Genomic DNA, 11,229 nt, shown 5'->3' with positions numbered 1-11,229 from the left:
TCTTGGTTGACCACGTGACCCAAGAATTGGACTTCTCGAATCCAAAAATCACATTTGGAGAATTTAGCATACAGCTTCTCCTTCTTCAAGACTTCTAACACTTCCCGCAAGTGTCTACCATGCTCTTCTTGGCTTTTTGAGTAAATCAGAATGTCATCTATGAGCACTATCACATATTTATCAAGAAACGGATTACAAACCCTGTTCATTAAATCCATGAATGCTGCTGGAGCATTGGTTAGTCCAAACGACATAACCAAAAACTCGTAGTGTCCATATCGTGTTCTGAATGCAGTCTTCTCTATATCTTGCTCTCTTACCTTCAGCTGATGATATCCTGACCGTAGGTCGATCTTTGAAAAATAACTTGAACCTTGCAGTTGATCGAACAGGTCATCAATCCTTGGCAACGGATATCTATTCTTTTTTGTTGTCTTGTTCAGCTCTCTGTAATCAATACACATTCTCATACTTCCATCTTTCTTTTTCACGAATAACACCGGAGCTCCCCAGGGTGATGAACTAGGTCTAATGAAACCTTTGTCCAATAACTCCTGAAGTTGCATCATCAGCTCCTTCATCTCCGTCGGTGCTAATCGGTAAGGTGCTTTTGCTATTGGTGTCGTTCCTGGTAACAAGTCAATACGGAATTCTACTTGTCGATCAGGCGGTAATCCGGGAAGATCTTCGGGAAATACTTCCGGATAATCACACACGACAGGAATGCTCTGTATCACCTTCTTTTCCTTCTTACCATCGATCACGAATGCTAAATATGATGTACATCCCTTGGTCAAACATTTTCTGGCTTTCATTAGAGAAATGATTCCAGAATTTACCCTGCGTTTGTCCCCATACACCATAAACGACTCTTTCCCAGGCGGGTTTACTTTTACGATCTTCTTTTTGCACAGTATTTCCGCATCATTGGTGCTAAGCCAATCCATTCCCAACACGATGTCGAAACCGTTAAGTTCGATAGGCAATAATTCCTCGTGAAACTTATTCCCGTTCAAATCGATTAAGATGTTTTTCATACGATGGCTAACAGGTACAAACTTGCCACTAGCAACTTCGACTAATAAGGCATTATCTAGTCTATCGACAGGTAAAGCTAGCTTTCTACCAAATTCATGCGAAATAAAGGAGTAGTTGGCTCCAGAATCAAATAAAATTTGGGCATGCAATTTGTTTACGAGAAAGGTACCTGAAGCGACATCAGCTTCTTCCTTAGCAGCTTCCAGTGTCATCTGGAAGGCTCTAGCCTTCGGCTTTGGTGGAATGTTGGGTCTTCCTGCTTCCTTCTTCTTCGGGCAGTCCCTCAAAATGTGCCCCTCCTCGTTGCACTCATAACAGACCTTCTTAGTGAATGTGCATTCATTGGCATAGTGCCCAGGCTTCCCACATTTGAAACAAGTGACCCCTCCGTCGCACTTCCCAGAGTGCTTCTTCTTGCACTTGTCACACCACTTCACTTCGCCTCCTCCACCTCCTTTCGAACTAGACTTTGAGAATTTACCCTTTTTGCTGGACCCCGAGGGTCCGTCAAACTTCCTCTTCTCACCAACCTATGACCTTTCCAGACCTTTCTCCCTGATCTGGGTCTCAACATTTCTGGCAGCCCAGATGGCGGCTTTCAACGTGGTTGCTTGCTTAACCATTGGACCATAGTCCGCTGGTAGTCCAAGGGCAAACTTATTGACCTTTGAGAGTTCTGTTGGAACTAGGTATGGGATAAGCTTCATTTTCTCCGTGAAACTTGCAGCGTATTCAGCAACGCTCATCTTTCCCTTCTTCAAATTCTAAAACTCGTTATTGATTTCCAGTAGGTCCTGCTCTGAGCAGTATTGCAGTTTCAGTTGTTCCACAAAATCTTCCCAAGACATTTTACTCGCTTCTCCCTTGGGTATAGAATCAGCTAACAGCTTCCACCAACTCAACATGCCAGATTTCAACAACGGGATCGCAAGAGCGGTCTTCTGCCTGTTGCTGCATTCGCAACTTTCAAACATTGTCTCCATTTCGGAGATCCAATCCATAATTTGCACCGGCGTCGGGCTTCCGGATAGACACAGTGGCTTAGACGCCATAAAATCCTTGTATTTACATCCTCTTCCATCATTTCCTCCATTACGATTGCCTTGTCTAACAATTTGTGGGTTGTCTTGACCAACGGTACCACTGAAGTTTCCACCTTCCGATGGCCCTCCATTCACTTCGGGCTCTTCAACTTGGATTGAAAGTTCTTCACGATTTTGTCGAAGCAGACGTCTAGTTTCTTCCATCTGATTATCCAACATCGCCTGAATCATCAATTGTACACCAGCCATCGTTACTGGCTCAGGTGCTGCAGCTACAATAGGTATTTGCTCAATTACAGGTGGTCGATTCCTGTTTTCGTTTGCGTTTCCAGCTCCACTGCGGGTTCTTGCCATTTTGATCTATACACCGAATAAGGTGAATTTAGATCTTTATTCAGGATAGACGTTTAAATCATCCTTATCTCTCCGAAACGTTTACATGTTAGTTCTAATATCGTAGTCGTACGTTTAGAATCCTAAACACATAAGGTTTCCAGATCCGGTCGGCAACAGACCATAGATCCGAACAAATAACAGCATATAAGGCATAAATCATTTAGCACATAAAAGTATTTTAGGCACAATTCCTAAAATAAGCTAGTGCTCACACCTCACAATCATTGCTTAGCATTCTAAGTTTAAGTCTAGAAATCCTATAAATTCCTAGTTTGCTTAAACTAATGCTCTGATACCAACTGTGACATCCCCATTTTCACGGCCAGAAAAGACCGATTTTGTTTATGCTTTGTTTAAAAATCAGAGTAACATTTTAAATAAAAGTGTTGCGGAATTTGTTCCCAAAATAAAATATGATAAGGATTTATCTAAACATTTTCGTAGAAATGTATTTCATTAAAAGCCTCGGGATGTCATGTTCGATACAGATCAAAAGCATAAACAGTATAATATAACCTTACTACATTTGTTCATAATCTCTCATCCCAAACATCATGTCTATGCTCGTGCGCCACTACCTGTAATACAAGAAACTGAGTGGGTCAGGCTTGGGAGCCTGGTGAGCACATAGGGTTTTCAACCCACAATAAATAAGTTTATTAATTTCATCAACCAACAATAACCCGATTACCCGTTCCCGTTATCCTCACACTACGTCCCTAAAACACCTATCATAAGGGACCTAGCCTAAGGATCAACATCGGGATGGACACTACTGCCAAGGGGTTTCCTCAGCATAAATTTCCTAAAGGCAACCATGAGTGGGATGGAGTACACCAGTGAACACATCGTTCACAAACACCTACAGGTTGCGAGCCTGCTAGCGTTCCACTGGACTGTCTAGAAGAGTCCGTGGTCGTCATCCATACTCCGCTAGATGACAGAATCAACAACAACAACATCGAGGCCTCTCATCATTTTATCACACATCGTCTTATTACATCTACCCATTTTTTACCCCAACATTTTTTTTGTAGATATAAAATACATATACAGTTTAAATTATTTAAAACATGTATAAAAATCTTTCATCAGTATAGGCAGCAAGTATTCAGATAATATGCACACATAGCACGTAATTAATATAAAATACTTCATATCTATGTGTAAGATGAAAGTAACTATGCACTCACCTGATTAGGTGGTGACTCGGTACTCGAACAGCACTCCGTTATCTCAAAACAATTTTTCCTTGATCAAAACCTAGTATTAATACCACTAGCGTTTAGTTTTAACGTTAACCGCGACTAATTAATAGTCTGGCTATTATTATTATTATACAAGCGTTAAATAACACTCAATATATAAATTATAATAGCCCAAATAATTATTTTAAGGACCTAATAACATTACTATAATTATTTAAAAGTTATATTAAAAATTTCGTAGGCGTACCTTACTTACAGCGGGTTTTTTTTTCTCAAAACCGGGCTTCGCTGGAGCAGCGTTTCCGAGCCGAAAGGTTCTTTTCTCGGGACTCCGGGAGCCTCGGGACTTCCTTCGGGTGCTAGCGGGTTTACCTAGACTTTAGGGGCTCAAGGGAGCTTAGAGAGAGAGTTTAGAGAGAGAAAGTGGAAGAGGAAAGGTGTAAGAAATGAGAGAACCCAGCACTTCTATTTATAGTGAGTTGGGGCATGTGGTGGCCTTCTGGTGGTGCCACTTGTCCAAATTCTGGTGGTGTCACATGTCCAATTTCTGGTGGTGCCATGTGTCCAATTTCTGGTGGTGCCACATGTCCAATTTCTGGTGGTGCCTTGTCACCCAATATCGCGTATCGGCCTCCCGTCTTAGAAAAATCATAACTCTAGCATACGAGCTCCGTTTTTGACGTTATTTATATCCACGCGAAGGCGGGAACGTAATCTACAACTTTCGTTTAGACTCCGTTGGCTAATTTTGAATTTATATTAAACGTTATATTTTTAACAGGCTGGGACAGGATTGGTCCGTTAAAAATTCATAACTTCTTCATCCGACGTCCGTTTTCGTCTGTCTTTTTATTGTTACGCCACAATTAAAGAGCTCTTCGATTCTCGTTTAGGTCGTGTCGGCTAAAAACTCGCTTTATCATAAATTCACTATTCACGCTTCCCGGTATCGTGCCGGTTCCGTCGTGAAACTTCGTCGGGTCATAACTTCTTCGTTATAACTCGGATTTCGGCGTTCTTTATATCTCCGGAATCCTTGTTTTGACCACTACAACTTTATGTAAAGATATCGGGCTTATCTCATATTTTAATTTTGACGCTTATTTTTATTCTTTATTAATTATACATTTATAATTAAATAGTAAGCACATAAATTCACAAAATACTCAAATATTTCATTTTTATTACATCAAAAGAGTTACAATAGTTGACCTAGACTATTACATCGTCTAAAAATGCTTAGCTCCGAAACCCGGGCGTTACACTAGTTAACATATAATAACACATATATGTATCCAATTAGTCATTTAACAACTAATTAACCAAGTTAAGACACCCTAGGACATGAAAAACACCTTGATTCAAGTGTTATAAGTACTAAGGAATGCATCTAAGGGTTGTAGGGCTTTGCATTTGAGTTTAAGGTCCAAGGGTAAACTCTTTTGGAGTTTACGATTTTGGGACCAACTCCCTTGGAGTTTACGGTCGTAAACCCATGAGTTTACGGCCGTAAACCCATGGTACTTCTACCATTTCATGTTTTGAAGTCCTAGAAGTCATAATGAAGCATCCTTACTTCAAGTCTAAGCCTTAGGAAGTGATTGTGGCAACATTTCACCCCTTTGTAGAGTTTACGGCCCATGGACCATTTCTCCATGAGTTTACGGCCGTAAACTCTAATGGTCCTTGATGTTTTCGATGTTTAAGGTCCAATACACCTCAAGGATGTGATCTAGACTAGTATCCAAGGCTTGGTAAGGGACTAGGGCACACATTGGCCCATTCATTAGGGTTTACGGTCCAAGAACATGTTGGACCGTAAACACCTTTGATCTTGTGTTCCTTTATGTTTTTTAGTTGATTAAGAAGTGTAAAATGTCTTATAACACACTAGGGTAAGAGTACTTACAATAGATAAGCTTGAAAGGGTGTTAAAAGTCCAAGAACACTAGTGCGTGTTCTTGGTGAAACTAAGAACACTTGAAGATCTACACAAATGGAATGATTTCACGGATGGAATCATGTAAGATCACTAGATTAAGTAAGATATCAACTAATTAGGGTAAGAAATACTTACAAAGCTGAAGATCAAGAAGGAAAATTGGATGATACTTGAGAGGATTTGAGTTTTAGACTTGAAAATGGTGAAAAAGTGGTAAAAATGACTAAGTGTCATATTTATACCCTCTTAGGGTTTATGGCCGTAAACACCTTGTTTAGGCCGTAAACTCCAAACTCTTGGAGTTTTGGAACCTTATTGATGCACAATAAACCCTAGGGCATCCTCTCTCCAGTTATCTCTTGAAGTACTAACTTTAAAACACTCTAACTGATTCCAAAAAGCTTGAAAGTGAGCAGAAACAGTTCTGACTTCTATTGAAGTGAGTGGTTGTACAGAATAGAAATTCCGGGTTGTCACATCGGCCCTCTCCAGATTCTTTTCCCTTATCTGGGTCTCGACGTTCTTAGCAACCCAAATGGCAGTTTTCAAAGTGGTTGCTTGCTTGACCATCGGACCAAAGTCCGCTGGTAATCCACGGGCAAACTTGTTAACCTTGGAGAGTTCAGTTGGAACCAGGTAAGGAACAAGCTTCATCTTCTCCGTAAAACTAATAACGTACTTGATGACGCTTAACCTTCCCTTCTTTAGATTCTAGAACTCATTGTTGATTTCCAGAAGATCCTGCTCAGAGCAGTATTGCATTTTCAGTTGCACCACAAAATCTTCCCAAGACATCTTGCTAGCTTCTCCCTTAGGCATCGAACCAGCTAGTAGCTTCCACCAGCTCAGTACTCCAGACTTTAACAGAGGAATTGCGAGAGCGGTCTTCTGTCTGTTGCTACACTCACAACTCTCGAACATTGTCTCCATCTCGGAGATCCAGTCCATAACTTCCACTGGTGTCGGGCTTCCAGATAGACACGGTGGCTTGGATGCCATAAAATCCTTATATTTGCATCCCCGTCCATCATTTCCTCCATCCTGGTTGTTTTGCCTAACTATCGGTGGATTGGCTTGACCAACAGTCCCACTGAAGTTTCCTCCATCCGACGACCCTCCATTCACTTCGGGCTCTTCAACTTGTATTGAAAGTTCATCACGATTTTGCTGAAGCAGACGTTTAGTTTCCTCCATTTGACGATCCAACATTGTTTGAATCATCAATTGTACTCCAGCCATTGTTATCGGCTCAGGTGCTACTGCTGCAACAACTACTTGCTCAATCATAGGTGGTTGATTCCTGTTTTCGTTCACGTTTCCAGCTCCACTTCCGGTTCTTGCCATTTTTTTATCTATACACCGAATAAGGTGATTTTAGATCCTCATTCACGGTAGATATTCAAATCATCTTTATCACTCCGAAACGTTTACATGCTAGTTCTAATATCGTAGTCGTACGCTTAGAATCCTAAACACATAAGGTTTCCAGATCCGGTCGGCAACAGACCATAGATCCGAACAAACAATATCATATATAGCAAACATATAACATTTAGCACATAAAAGCATTTTAGGCATCTTTCCTAAAATATACGAGTGCTCGTGTCTAAAATATGGTAGACACTCATCTCACAATCATCACTTAGCATTCTAAGTTTAAGTCTACAAATCCTACAAATTCCTAGTTCGCTTAAACTAATGCTCTGATACCAACTGTGACATCCCCAATTTTACGGCCAGAAAAGACCGATTTGTTTATGCTTTGTTTTAAAATTAGAGTAATCTTTCAAAGAAAACAGTTGCGGAATTTGTTCCCAAAACAAAATATGATAAGAATTTATCAAAGCATTTCTTAAAGAAATGTATTTTCATCATTTAACAAAATCACGGGATGTCATGTTCCGATACAAACACATAAGCATAAACAGAACTTACATTTATTTACACTAATGATTTGCATCTCCTTTAATCTCTTAGTGAAATATGTCTTCGTATCGATACCTGTGATACAAAGAAAACTGAGTGGGTCAGGCTTGGGAGCCTGGTGAGTACATTGTGGGATTTCAATCAACTATAGCTGAATTAAAAGTGACTAACCTCTCGACCTGATCCATACTCCCGGATCTAAAACTAACCTCTCGACCTAATCCATACTCCCGGATCTAAAACTAACCTCTCGACCTGATCCATACTCCCGGATCTAAAACTAACCTCTCAACCTGATCCATACTCCCGGATTTAATAACAAATAACTATGTCCTGTCTATACTCCCGGACTAAGGACAACTAACTATGTCTTAATCCATACTCCCGGATTAATGACATATTATATGTCTTGTCCATACTTCAGGACTAAGGATAACTGACTATGTCTTAATCCATACTCCCGGATTAATGACAACTAACTAAGTCTTAATCCATACTCCCGGATTAATGACAATTAACTAAGTCCAATCCATACTCTTGGACTAGGGACGAATAACTATGTCAAATCAATGCTTCCGAATTAATGACATATTTTAAAGTTCTATTCTCCGTATATATCTCACTCGTACTCATAAAGAGATACTACCCCATAACCATTATAACCAATCTTAGGTTTACTCTTTAACCTAAGTTATCATAAACAATCAGGTATGTTCTTTAACACTTAATTCAGACATCATCAAATAACTCACACAAAACATATATTTAATACATTCAAACAATACTTGTATTAAAATCATGTTCATGAAAGGGACTATGCACTCACTTGATAAGACGATGCTCGGACAACACTACGGCTCTTAAAGTGATATTCTTCAATGAAACCGAAATGTTTTCTCAGAAACCGGACTTCTCGCGGGCAAAGTTTCGGCTCGAAAACTCTTTTCTTCTCGGGATCCTTGGAGCTTCGGAACTCGCCTAGGGTCTCGGGATGATACCGGGGCATCGGGGGTACTTCAAGAAGGCTAGAGAGAGTATCGGGAGAGAGAGAGAGAGAAAAGATGGAGCAACCAAATTCGACTGACCCTCGATTTATATTTATAGGGCCAATATTCAGTACTCACGTCGTGAGTTTCCAATGCTCAAGTCATGAGCCTAGTAGGTCACTGCGTTCGTCACTCGTCCACTTGCTCTGGAAGACGTCAATCACCTGCTCACGCCGTGAGCACTGTGCTTAACTTACCGAGATTTAATGATTGATCTTATTTATAGGTCCATAACAACGACGTATGACTACAAATATAAGTTACACTGAAAATGGGAGAGTGTAGCTTAACTTATCGAGATTTAAGTGAAAACCGGGAGAGTAAGCGGACCGAACTCCGAGACCGAAAGTTCTACATTCTGAACACCTCGAACCCTCAAAACTTTACTAAACACTCTGAAGAAAATCCCAAAAGCCGGGCTCAATGAATGCTAGAGAGAGATTGGATGAATGTGTGAGTAAATGAAATGAAAATGAGGGATATATATATATATATATATATATATATATATATATATATATATATATATATATATATATATATATATATATATATATATATACTGCAGCAGGATGCGCGCTGCGCACTAGGGCTGTGTTGGCTCCTGCGCTTGCCGGCCACGTGTAGCTCACCGGTTCTCTCACCTCACACCCTTCTAGAATGTGACACGTGTCACACTCTCGTGGTGCCACGTGTCATGCCCATATTATGCCACGTCATCGCGCCTCTTGGCGGAAAGGAAGAGTCGGCTTGCCATGTGGTGCCCTCTGGTGCCGCCACGTCATTACCGCGCGTTGCGCATTGCTCGAGCCCGATGTTCCAGATTTGTTTAAAATGACGTAACTTCTTCATACGAGCTTCGTTTTCGACGTTATTTATTGCCGGAAATCTCTTGACGAGATCTTCAACTTTCCGCTAGACCTCAACATCTAATTCTCACTCTATCAAAAATTTATATTTTTGATAGGCTTAGCCTGTTAGAGATCACTGCAGAAAACATAACTCCTATATACAGACTTCATTCTCGATGTTCTTTACATCGACGAACTCCTACGAACGAGATTTTCGATTCTCGTTTAGATTACTTTGCCTAATAATCTACCTTTCTAAAAGTCGATATCTGTGCGCACACTATTGTGCTGAAACTTAGAAAATCATAACTTCTTCTCTTGAAGTCAGATTTGGACATTCTATATACGCACGAATTCGCTTTAACGAGAACTACGACTTTTGTTTATATTACTAAGGCTAACGAGTTATATATCTAAAATTCGAATTTCTAATTTCTATTAATCGTTAATATTTACCGAAACGATAAAATGGGGTGTTATATATATATATATATATATATATATATATATATATATATATATATATATATATATATATATATATATATGATTATGTAACTATACTGGTATTTATAGTGTATGTTATCATATTTGAGTAGGATATGACTTAGGGTTGTGATCATACACATTTTATGTTTGTGTAGGATATTGCGTAGGGTTGATTCATACATATTTCACCATTTTGAAATGCATAAATATGTTCAAAATACATATGAAATGGTTATAGATGTACGTAAACGCCATACTAGTAAAAGTTTAAAACAAATTAACGATAGTTTTTATGAATTTTATGGTTTTATAATATAGTTTTGTTATTTATATTTTGTAGATTAAGATTAAATTGCACAAAAAATCACTATATTTTTTTTATAACACAAAAGTCGTTAAATTTTAGTTTTTTTCCTTCTATTTTGACACTCAATATTACATCATCAAGGAGTTTTACGTATGCATGTCGCTTCAACACCACACCGTCATGTCATATTAGAGAGCCACTTCATTAATAAGTGACATGTCAGCTGATAATTAGTAATCAAGTAATTGGTCTAATTGGACAAAATTGAAAAACAATTACAATAGTGTTAAAATTAAAAAAATAAATAAAAATTTAATGTCTCTTGTCATATTTACCTAAATGTTAAATATACAAAATGTGACTATTAAAAATCTAAACATCAAATAATTAGTTATTAAAAATCTAAATATAAGATAGTTAATTGTTAAGTGATAAACCCTTTATGCATCTGTAGATATTTATTAGGTTTGTCATTTGTGTATCACGCTATTCTATCATGTGTCATTTGCAACGATGTGTCACTATTCTTAAAACTAACAAAAAATTGTACAATAAATATCTTTGTTAATGTACAAAAATGTCCCTAAACTAATGAGCAGTTCAATCTCCCTAACTAATAAACGAAAGTAAATTGTCACGTGTCCCTTCAAAAACACTAATTTCATCAAATGTTAAATACCGTTTTTGCCCCTTTTTGATTTCATCTTCTATAATGTCCAGGTCAAAATAAATCAGCATTTAATATCCAATTTAATTTTATGGTATTTATGGTATATGATATCTATTTAAATTTCAAAATAAATCAGCATTTAATATCCGATTTTTATGGTATTTATGGTATATGATCTCTATTTAAATTTAATTTAATACGTTTGAAATAGATACCCGATTCAGTCCTCCAATTTTAAATAATCAATACAAAAAGTTTTAAACAAACTTAACTCTTATTAATAATATAAATGTTTTATAAATTCTTTACCCAT

Source organism: Lactuca virosa, chromosome 8, assembly GCF_052849685.1.
Source record: "Lactuca virosa cultivar CGN04683 chromosome 8, Lactuca_virosa_CGN04683_v6, whole genome shotgun sequence".
Lineage (NCBI taxonomy): Eukaryota > Viridiplantae > Streptophyta > Magnoliopsida > Asterales > Asteraceae > Lactuca > Lactuca virosa.
This window is presented reverse-complemented; position numbering follows the sequence as displayed.